Genomic DNA, 11,433 nt, shown 5'->3' with positions numbered 1-11,433 from the left:
ACGAACACAGCAGCACAGCTGCAACTAACACACAACAGCTAAAACTGTCCCTCCAATCTCAGCTGCTGTGGTAACCTTCAAAGACAAAAAAGTGGCATCTGAAGTCAAGGATGGATAACCTTTAATAATTGTAATGTGGTTTATACGTAAACTAAGTTGAAAAATAATAAATGTGAGTTTCCAGCCCACTCACCCCTGAGTAAGCCATATAAAAAGTTACTACTGGAAGATAGCTATGTGACTAAAAACATCATAGCCTAGCTAAAACAGTGTGTGTAATGTGATCACCCTCTTAAAGAAAGATGTTTTTGGTTGATTGCATGAATGTGCACATCAAAAAAAGGAAGATGGAAGGGCAAGATAAATGCAATAGAAAAAAACTTGTATGGAAGGCCACCAAATGACGATACTGAAAAAACAATGTCTCAACAACTAATTTTGACACAGGCCTCTCACTAACAGGGCCTCATTCATTATGTTAATGAAGCATGTTAACACCCTTATCTTTCAATGGCACTGTATTTAAGTTGCATAATGCCCATCCTCATATGAGGTTTTAGGCTTAAGATGAATAAAGACATTTTGTCTGACTGACAGGTGTCCCAGCCTATGAACCAATTTTTGCTGGTAGCTTTTGTGGAAGGAAATAGCTGAATACAGTGACACGCACTTACATGTGACTTAGTGGAACTAAGTTTCCACATTGTCTGCTGAGCAGAAAACCTTTAACTATCTCTACTTTGCATGGTAATGTGAAATGCACTGCTAATTGAACATGTCTGGCCAGTAGGGGATTGAACCCATGACCTCGGGGTTAATAGCACCACACTCAAAAATACTGAGCTAAAAGGCCTGCTATTAACTGTTTAAAAATCTAAATGTTCAGAAACAAGGCCAGAAATAGTAAGAAATGTACATACTGCATAACAAAACCTAATGTCAAGACAAAATCTAGCTGTAGTAGTGTGGCTTTTGAGATTTTCTGTAAAATGACGTATAGCTACAACACAGTAATTGTGGCGATGCCTACATGGTTTTGATTTAACACCCTCTTTTGACCTTGCACAGTAGTTATTTAGTCATCCTCTGAATTATGGCAATGTCAATGTATGTGGCACCACAGCGCTTCTAATCAACTAAAATAGATTGGGGTAGATTTGTGTATTGTTATAATTAATGAGACACATATAATAAACCTTCCAGTATCTAGGCACAGACACACAAGACACACACACAAACACACACACACACTTACATAGCTGTGTATCACTTTGATAAGGGATTTGCCACTGAAGTATCAATAAAATGTTACAACATCTGAATGACTTTAATTTTTTGGGTTTTTGTGGAGAGAAACTTATTAAGAATTTAAATTTTTCCAGAGAATAACTACTGGTCAAGTTATATGAATATTAGTAGTAGCCTTCCAATGCAGGATAACATGTATACAAACAACTACTGGCTAATTGTATTGTATCTCATTCAAGAAGCCTTATAGCATAACTCTTGCAGAATGCAACCAAGGCCTTTATGTGAATGTACCCGAGACTAACATCATTTAGAAAACATAATTAGGACGAAAGCGCCACTTTTAAGATTTACCGTTTTAGGTCAAATGGCCTTTGAATGTACCCGAGACTAACATTAATTTAGAAACATAATTAGGACGAAAGCGCCACTTTTAAGATTTACCGTTTTATGGTACAATGGCCTTTTGAATGAGAGTGCTAGGGACTTTATGCTGCCTCAAATAGCTACTTTTAAACCACTAGAAGGCTCGTCACAACATGAGACTTGCTCCAAGTATCCAGGGGCTTTACCCATGAACTCAACATTGAGAACATTGTTGGTGTACACAGCGTTTACTAAAAAGAAAAGTTTTGAGCAACTCAAATTAGCAGTTGTTGTTTACGATATCAGACATTCTCCCGGCCCAAATAGGTGTCTCCAAATGCAAATGAGCGTTTTAGTAAACCTCTGTGTACACAAACATGTTCTCAATGCTGAGTCATGTGCAGAGCCCCTGGTTGCTTGGAACAAAGGTCCACGTTGTGACAAGCCTTCTTACAGTTTTATGATTTTGATGTCATCATCTGACATTCAAAGGCCGTTAGACCGAAAAACGGTGGTGTTTAAAAGTGGCGCTTTGTGTCCTAAATATGCTTTTGAACAAAGATTTGACTCAGGTACATCAAAAAAGACACAAAATTTCTCATCATACCTGTAGTGCTATTTATCAATCTAGGTTGTGCCCAGTGTTGGAGTAAACGACCAGAGAGAGGCTGCTTCTTTGAAAACTTCGACATGTTGGAACCAGATGGACACAGCTTGTGGTGCTCAAAAGACAAAAATTACTTATGAAGAATCAGGTGTCTTTCAGAAATCACTGCCTTGGCCACTCAAGATATTCACTACCTGGTTGTGAGCAGTTTCGAATAGAACTATTTCTTTCCACCAAACTTCACCCCCCCATCTGCATGATTATACAGTTGACGGTAGTGTGAATTAAATGCATTTAAATTTGTGCACCACATTGTGATTGTGGTATGACAATGAATAAAGGCAAAACATTCCATGGCTGCTGTCTCCCACCACAATATAAATGTAAAGGACTGTTCTTATATAACGCTTTGTAGTCTTAACAACTACTCAAAGCGCTTTTACATAGTACAGGAACTTTCACTGTTCACACACATTCACACAATGTGGCGAAGCTGCGACAAGGTGCCACCGGCTCATCAGATAAACACTCACACACTTTACACAAACAGGGTTTCAGTGCTTGCCCAGAGACACTTTGACATGGGACTGGCCAGGGTTTGCACCACCAACCTTCCAATTGGCAGGGAACCACTCTACCACTGAGCCACATCCGCCAAAACGAGCTGTTAAAAAGCACTACAGGTAAGAGGGAAAATATGTGTTTTTATATTAGGTTGAACTGTCCCTTTAAGCAGTCCTGCAAACAGAAGTATAAAAGCCACAAGACACCCACCTGTCGGGACTCTGCCTTGCCGTATCGTAGGTCTGTGACAAAGTGCTCGCAGTTTCTAGTCACGAGAGAGTACCGCAGGTCCCGACCCACCATGTACAAGCCCCTTCACGAGAGGTAACTCTCACGAGGCTGGTACTTGTCATCTAGGAGGTTGTTGACCTTGAACCATCATTGCCCACCACTTTCCAGATCATCTCACGCTTCACCTTTCTATGGTCTTCAGGCAACATCACACCTATGTGTGTTTACGAAGAGACAGACAGACAGGAAAGAAGTTGAGTTGCCCACTCATCAAGTCTTTTCTATTATTACATTTAGATGCATGCAAAAACAACATAATTACCAACAAACATAACATTCACTCACCCGGAGTAGTAAAATGAACGACTTCCATATTACGATGTAGAGGGCCCAGTGCTGGTATAACCCACGGTCATCTCGATCAGGGTCTCCGGGCTTTGCATCAAGCTAAAATCATAAGAAAAACAATTAGAATGTACAAACTAAAAAATAATAAACTTCACGTGTAGTCAGTACTGCAGGCACCCCCTGGAGGTTGGTTTTACCATGTGTAGAGCATGTGGGTGATTGACAGTTAAACCCATTATTCGCAAAATTAGCTTCTATAGGAAGTTGTTAGACTCCTTTCCTATTGCCAGTAGACAAGTATCCCGGTCTGCTTCTGTTATCTGTGAGTCACATTCGACATCCGGAACATGGAAGAAAACAATTCTAATTTTTTGCTACAGCTTTAATACAGTGGACAAAATTGCAAACTCTAAATGTCAGGTTTAAACTGAAGCAGACTAAATATAAACTTACCTTTTCAGTGACGGGCAGAGTTCAGTAGCGGACTTACCTCTTTAGATCCATCTCTTCAGTTCTTCTTCTAGCTGTTAGAGTAGCACCAAACTGCAGCTAATTATACTGCCAGAAACAGCAAACCTAAGTGTGCTTACGTCTCAGAAACGAATGTGCTTGCCTGATAACAAGTGTCAAACACAAAATGCCAACAGATATTAGAACGAAGTACACTATATAACCAGTTGCACCAGTTACGTGAGGAATATTAGGCGGTGCTAAGATGCAAAAAGCAACAAAGGTTAAGTTTCACTTCTCGGGAGCTGTTCAGTAGGTGCACTCAGGATTTGCATGACTAAACAAGTTGGGCAAACACTCTTCTTAGTCAGAGCAGCTACCCAGTTGGTTTAAGATAAAGTAGTCAAACGAAGGTGAAAGCTTCTATATAACATTAGTAGATCATTTAGAAGAAAAATATCCATTTGCATATTAAACAAATTAGACAAAAGATTATTCCAATGAAATACTGTGGCACAATTCAGTAATTGGGCTGCACAATATGAGGAAAAATGCAATTTGGCCTAACGTTGACATCGCAATAATAATAACTTGTGATAAACATTTAAAACAAGCTACTCAGTTCTGCTGCTTCGGTATTTTGCTAAAATACAACAAATTGCTCTTTAAATTTTAAACAATGACAAAAAATTTTAGCCATGATGTGTCTTGCTAATTAAATTAAGTGTTATTTCTTTTGACAAATGTTTAAACGGTTCAGATGAAATACCTGTCATTCTATACTATGAGCCAACAGAAACTTACATGTATCAACCTCCTAACTCCTGTTAACTTATAAATGACTAGAGCTATCCAAAGTTATTGTTCAATTGTTGGTTTAGATCATTGTTCGTTTTTTTGAAGTGTATTAATCTGAGGTGGGATCCTAAATACGCGTGTCTGTAATCCACATGTCCTACTAAACCGGTTGCACTCATTAAATCTCATCTCATTCAAACACCTCTGAGTTGTAGCTCAACCCTTTAACAGCAATTTAATAAAATGAAGGGTTTTATTGGGCACTGGTCTATACAAATAATTAAGCATACAGACAGGGGAACTGAAGGCTTTGTTAGCAATGATTAGCGGTTGTTAGCTCGCTCCGTTATAACGATATGGAGCGGAGGAACTTCTGTGGTTAGCCAAATTAGCTGTTAACTAAACTAATTAGCTTCCCGGTGGAGGCTAATGGCAAACGGCTACAACTTGACCCAGAAGAGTGATAGATCATGCAGTGTTGTAATCCTCGTAAACAGGATTTAATCTGCGCATGCGTGACAATCTTGCACATGCCATATCAGGTGTAGACAGAGATGCCGCAGAGAGGGTAACAACAGATTCTGATAAATTACGATTGGGGAGCTTTCACAGCAGCGTGGCTGCAATGCTTCTATAGTTTTATTAGTATATTTATGTTCCAGGCAATTTGTGTTTTCACAATCTTCTAGTCAAACGTAATTTACTACTGGTGAACTTGTACAAGATTGTTGTACTCCTAGTTAACATCACACACACATAAGGCGACACCCTTTTAATGCTGTACAAATGCGGGTGATTAACATGAGAAATAAATATGCAATGTAAAGAATTCCGCACATTGTTATCACAACGAAACGATAGTGTACTACAGGTTATAATCATTAAACTAATCCTAAAACATGGTTAAATTGAATGTTTTATTGGCACAAATTACAATCGGCAGTGTCTTAATTCCTCTGGCAGGTAAAGAGGCCGCGACTTAAGATGTCTACCATACAGAGGGTGAAAGAGGAGGTGGACAGACCGGTTAGTTTAGACATTAATCTTGGTCCTTTGTGTTAAGGCCCTCTTACCGGTTTGACCCAGATTTGTCTGTTTGTGGCGTACCTTAGAAAGTGCTATGACAGAACCTTGGTCACTCCTGACATCCTCTTTGCCTCCTTCCAGTCTTTCCTCTGTTTTTTTATTTTTTATTGGTACTGAGACATGTTCTCATTTCTCACATATTGTATGTTCTATTGACATAAAACAAACAAAACAACTTAAAATCTAAGTTAAATCGGCTTTACTAATGTTTATGAGATGGAATAGTTTCAATAGCTTTCAATACACGCAGTACATTTTCGGGAGAAACACTGAATCAACTGTTGTTTGTTTACAAAAAACTCGCACGGCATAATAATAATAATATGTTAATAATTATGTTTTATAAAGCCATATATTTTACAACTAGCAATCTACTGCACGTGTGTAACGTGTTTTCGAAGCGATAGTATAAATACAGCTACTACCCATCCATGATTGAGTGAGTATAAAATAAAGAATGTAGGTAAGTATATATTAATCGCGATTTATTGCATTAATGTCATAGTTAACTCATAATTAATCGCAATAATCACACACATTTTATCTATTCTAAATGTCCCTTGATGTCTTTTTGTCCAATTGTTTTTTTTCTATTTAATGCTCTTATCAACATGGAAAGTGTTTTTTTAATTGAAAACAACATTGGCATGTAGCCTACTGTAGTGTTCAATTTTCAAACATTCTCACTTAGAGCAAATAATCTCTCACACAATGTACACTGTCCATCAATAAAAGGGTGAAAGTAATACTTGGCCAGGGGGGGGGGAGCTGCCATCAGCTGTGTGCTTGGCCACAAGTGGTATTTCAGACGGACGTGCTGCGAGATATTTGATGATGATGATGTGTTCACACAGATCACTTGCAATAGAACATTTGGCAACTTTTAACAAGTAAAAACTTTCCATTCAGAATCTTTGGCGTCCATTTCGGCGTCTCGCGCTCGCCATCCACTTAGACGTAAACTTACTACTCTTTGGCCGGCTTGCAAGCCCAAACGCCGGTGTTGTGGCATGCCTGTTGTTGTTGTTTCGGTCTAGCTAGTCGGTGGGTGTTGTTGTTTTCCTAACGTTACTTGTTGTTGCAACAGCATGTGAAAAAAACAACCAAGTTTGCTAGGCCAATAGAACGTTAATCTTGCGCTGAAAAAATTGACGCCGTTAAAATGGGTTTGCGTTAACGGCGATAATAACACGTTAACTGACAGGACTTGTAGATCAGCATAAACAGGAAAGGTAGTTATTATAGTATATTATTTATTTCTTATATTATTTATAGAACAGACGAGGAGTTGCACCCCTCTCGACCTTGGAGTTGTGTGGTTGTGTGAAGGCAACAGTTATGCAAGAAGACTGTTATTGACATTATGTAGCCTACGTAACCTCATTTGTCCTCATATTAGTAACGCCACCACGTGGACATGCTCTCCATCCCAGCACATTCTTTGTGTGCATTACATTTTTCTGCAAACAGCAGTTTCTTTACAACATTGGTGATGAGGAGCATTAGTAAAGCCACTGTATAGCAAAGCGCTGTCAAAACAGTGTGACTCACTCTGAAATGTTTAAATTAATGTTTTAATGTTTGTGTGTTCCTTGCACACAAACCAGTAAGAGACATTTAAATAAATTCCACAGTATTCAGGTGATATTAACCCTTTGAAATAAAAGATTGTAAATTATAAATTCTGTTAATATGCTGCAGCCTCAGAATGGGATTAGCAGGCCTAGGACTTTTTACACACCAGTATACAACATAATATTCTATGAATAAATATGATATTAATACATTATAGTTACGCATTTACTTTCAGCAGCAATTTTCTTTTTTCTCCACTTGAACTTCTCGCTTTTGCAACAGCTGCTGTGTTGCTTTTTAAGGAAATATTGTTCATGGCATCAGTGTGTGGTTGTGGTGTGTGTGTGGTGTGGTGTGTGTGTGTGTGTGTTTGTAAAGATAACAGTTTTCTGCAACATTAAGACACCCCCTGCGAGAGTAAGATAAAATTAGAGGAACAGAACAGAAGAGTTCATCTTCAGAAAAAATCTGGCATCAGACCAGAGGAAGTCAAGGTTATTATAGTTTAGCATTTTTCATTCATTTTATTTTGTTGTGACTTTTGTTTTCAAATTCAGTTAAGTTTTAGTTTTTAAAGCGGGTTTAATTATTTTTTATTTTTTGAAAATACTTAGTTTTACTTTAGTTTTTACAAGTTTTAGTTAGGTTTACTCTTTTTTAATAATATGGGTTATTTGTCAAGGCCAAGATTCTCAAAAGGTCAGAAAAATATTGTGTAAAAATAACAACAACGTCATACATTTTAGTATTCTAAGTGTACTAAAAAAACACAACTTAATTTATTAATGTTTCTTATTTTTCATTTGTAATTTTGACAAATTTTCATTTTAATTTGTAAGTTTTCAACAATTTGGTAAATACACATTGAACAAATTTAGTCGTTTTTCATCATTCCTTGAGCATCATAACTGTCACTAATTGGTAAACTTCAGTACGTTTTTTAAACATTAATATGTATTTTTGTTTGGAGGGTAGTAGTTGTGTATGTGGCAGATTCTGCTCTCAGTGCTCTTGGACACAGTGTACTTTGAAGCTGGTGTGCTTTATTTTGAAGGATGAATAGGCCGTGTGCCCCTGTGTCTCTTCTGTGCGATGGTGCTGCTGTGTTTTAATGTGCTGGGTGATGCAACACACCTTACAAGAAGCGTGGAGGTTGTAGATATGACTAGGTTAGATGCATTTGCGTTGTTTTGCACACACCACTGTTGAAATTTACAGCTAAACTTCGATTTCTTTGCGGGAACGCCGCCTTCACATGCCATTTTCATTGGCTTGCTTTGAGGTCTGAACTTTCCCCAAAGCTTGCAGAACAACTGCACAATTGGGGTCTAGGTGCCAGGTTGAGTGTGTGGATTTGTGTGAATAGAACGTGTTTCATACAAGACCTGGAACTTCTCAACATTGGACAAACACATTGGTCCGATTATTTATAAAGGAGTTTGGGCCATGCAAATTACATTTCCGGAGAAATAACAAACCAGGAAGGGTCCGGGAGATAGGGCTAAAAAACGGGAGAAACACGTAAAAAAACAGGAGTGTTGGCAGGTACGCCATGTTGCTTTGCAGCATATTTTGATTTAAGAAACTCTGCTTGTTTTCAGCCCGAAAGTGGATCAGCTGCCGGGTTTCCTCCGGTGTCCCTGTGTGACACAGGACGGTATATGTAAAGCACATATAATATCTCCAAAGCAAGAGTGTTATGCAGTGATATTAGCGTAGGTGCCTGGGTGAGCCCTCCTAGGGCCCCGTGCCAGGGAGGACCCCTCAAAAGCCGTCGATCTTGCGTTACTTGATGAGATAGGGGCATCCCTAGGTGTCATGGTTGCAGATTATAGACTGGAAGGAGGTAGTTGCTGTATGACCCCATGTTGTCATAATAGCTCTTTTTATCAAATTAACAGTCACTCAGAAAACAGAATTCAATTAGTTATTTATATAGAACAAAAGGCAAATTTATCAGAAAATTTGAATCTGCTTTTTTCTCAAGTAGCTTTTTAGTTTTTTCCTAAAATTAGACAATTTTTATCTAGGGAGTATAGTTAGATAGCTAGATGTACAGAGGCCAATGCGGGGTCTATCTACAGTTAGGTACATGTGCAGCCCAGTGAGCACCATGACAAGTCCCCCCTTAGTTACTGTAACTAAGCCGAGCTTCTTCTACTTAGCAGCAATAAGGTGAATGTATAATGTAAGCGTTATTGTAGGCTACTTTCCTGATAGACTTAAGAGAATAGTCACGAAAATATAAATGGGCGCATTATAGGTAATGTAAATGTGCTGTATTTATAGCGCTTTTCCAGTCTTAACAACTGCTCAAAGCACTTTTACATCTACAGGACACTTACCCATTCACACACGGCCGGGGCTGCGTACAAGGTGCCACCTGCTCATCAGATAAAATTCATACACATTCACACTCCAATGCGCAGCACAGGGGGCAACTCGGGGTTCAGTGTCTTGCCAAGGACACTTCGACAATGACTGCGGGGGGGGATCGAACCACAACCTTCCGATTGGCAGGCAACCGCCTCTACCACTGAGCCACAGCTGAAGCAACTGGGAGGCATGAAAATTACCTTATTGCCCCCAGAGAATATGGCCCACCTGTGAAGAGAGAGAGAGAGACATCATGGCTTTCAAACCAGCAGAGTGACAGTTGGAGAAGCCCCCCCCCCCCCCTCCTCAAAAGCTTCAGAACTCAGAAATGGCACAAACTAAGGAAAGCATTGTGGGACTGGCTCTAGTGGCGGAATTCTGCCCCAAGGCTGAATTTTGGGAAAAGGACTTCAGATACAGGACTAGGGAACCAGGGAGGTTTATATAAAAGAGACTTCAGATACAGTATTAGGGGACCACTAAGGTCTATATAAAAGAGACTTCAGATACAGTATTAGGGACCACTAAGGTCTATATAAAAGAGACTTCAGATACAGTATTAGGGACCACTAAGGTCTATATCAAAGAGACTTCAGATACAGTATTAGGGACCAAGCTCATGGAAGTCATACAAGATATTACATTTGGATCTCACAGCACCGCTATTTAATTTGCTGACATATTTTAGTATTTGTAGTAAATTTGTTCACTTTATGTATAGGTGACAAAACTTTTGTCTTGACAAAATTTGACCTTTCTGTTTTGTTTAAATAATACATTTTTTTTAGTGAAACTAATTTATTTCAGTGCATTGAACATCATTTGTCTTTGTTTTAGCTTTTCATATGAGCTATTTCTTACACCTATTGATTAATTAAAAGTCAGGTTAATAGCGTGTGTTTCTACAAAATAGATAAGCGACAAGACTTTTGTCAGGGACTGTTTGTAAAAGAGACTTCAGATACAGTATTGGGGGACCACTAAGGCCTATATAAAAGAGACTTCAGATACAGTACTAGGGGACCACTAAGGTCATATAAAAGAGACTTCAGATACAGTACTAGGGCCACTAAGGTCTATATAAAAGAGACTCAGATACAGTATTAGGGACCACTAAGGTCTATATAAAAGAGACTTCAGATACAGTATTGGGGACCACTAAGTGTATATAAAGAGACTTCAGATACAGTACTAGGGGACCACTAAGGTCTATATAAAAGAGACTTCAGATACAGTTCTAGGGGACCATAGGTCTTATAAAAGAGACTTCAGTACAGTTCTAGGGGACACTAAGGTCTATATAAAAGAGACTTCAGATACAGTACTAGGGGACCACTAAGGTCTATATAAAAGAGACTTCAGATACAGTACTAGGGGACCACTAAGGTCTATATAAAAGAGACTTCAGATACAGTACTAGGGTACCACTAGGCCTATAAAAGAGACTTCAGATACAGTACAAGGGTACCACTAAGGTCTATATAAAAGAGACTTCAGATACAGTACTAGGGGACCACTAAGGTCTATATTAAAGAGACTTCAGATACAGTACTAGGGGACCACTAAGGTCTATATAAAGAGACTTCAGATACAGTATGAGGGGACCACTAAGGTCTATTAAAAGAGACTTCAGATACAGTATGAGGGGAAAGTCTCTTTTATATAGGCCTTAGTGGTCCCCCAATACTGTATCTGAAGTCTCTTTTACAAACAGTCCCTGACAAAAGTCTTGTCGCTTATCTATTTTGTAGAAACACACGCTATTAACCTGACTTTTAATTAAT

The 11,433-nt window shown here is 38.7% G+C and overlaps 1 long non-coding RNA gene across 1 annotated transcript in view; it reads left to right on the top strand.

The window, feature by feature from the left end:
• Positions 1-11,433, top strand: part of LOC116696092 (uncharacterized) — a 17,592-nt gene that overhangs the window by 4,244 nt on the left and 1,915 nt on the right. Inside the window, exon 2 of the long non-coding RNA XR_004333622.1 lies at positions 3,663-3,669. This is a non-coding gene — a long non-coding RNA (uncharacterized LOC116696092). The remainder of the gene's footprint in view (positions 1-3,662; positions 3,670-11,433) is intronic.

This window comes from Etheostoma spectabile, chromosome 9, assembly GCF_008692095.1.
Source record: "Etheostoma spectabile isolate EspeVRDwgs_2016 chromosome 9, UIUC_Espe_1.0, whole genome shotgun sequence".
NCBI classification, from domain to species: domain Eukaryota; kingdom Metazoa; phylum Chordata; class Actinopteri; order Perciformes; family Percidae; genus Etheostoma; species Etheostoma spectabile.
The sequence above is the reverse complement of the archived record's forward strand: the minus strand, read 5'-3'. Positions and strand labels throughout refer to the sequence as shown.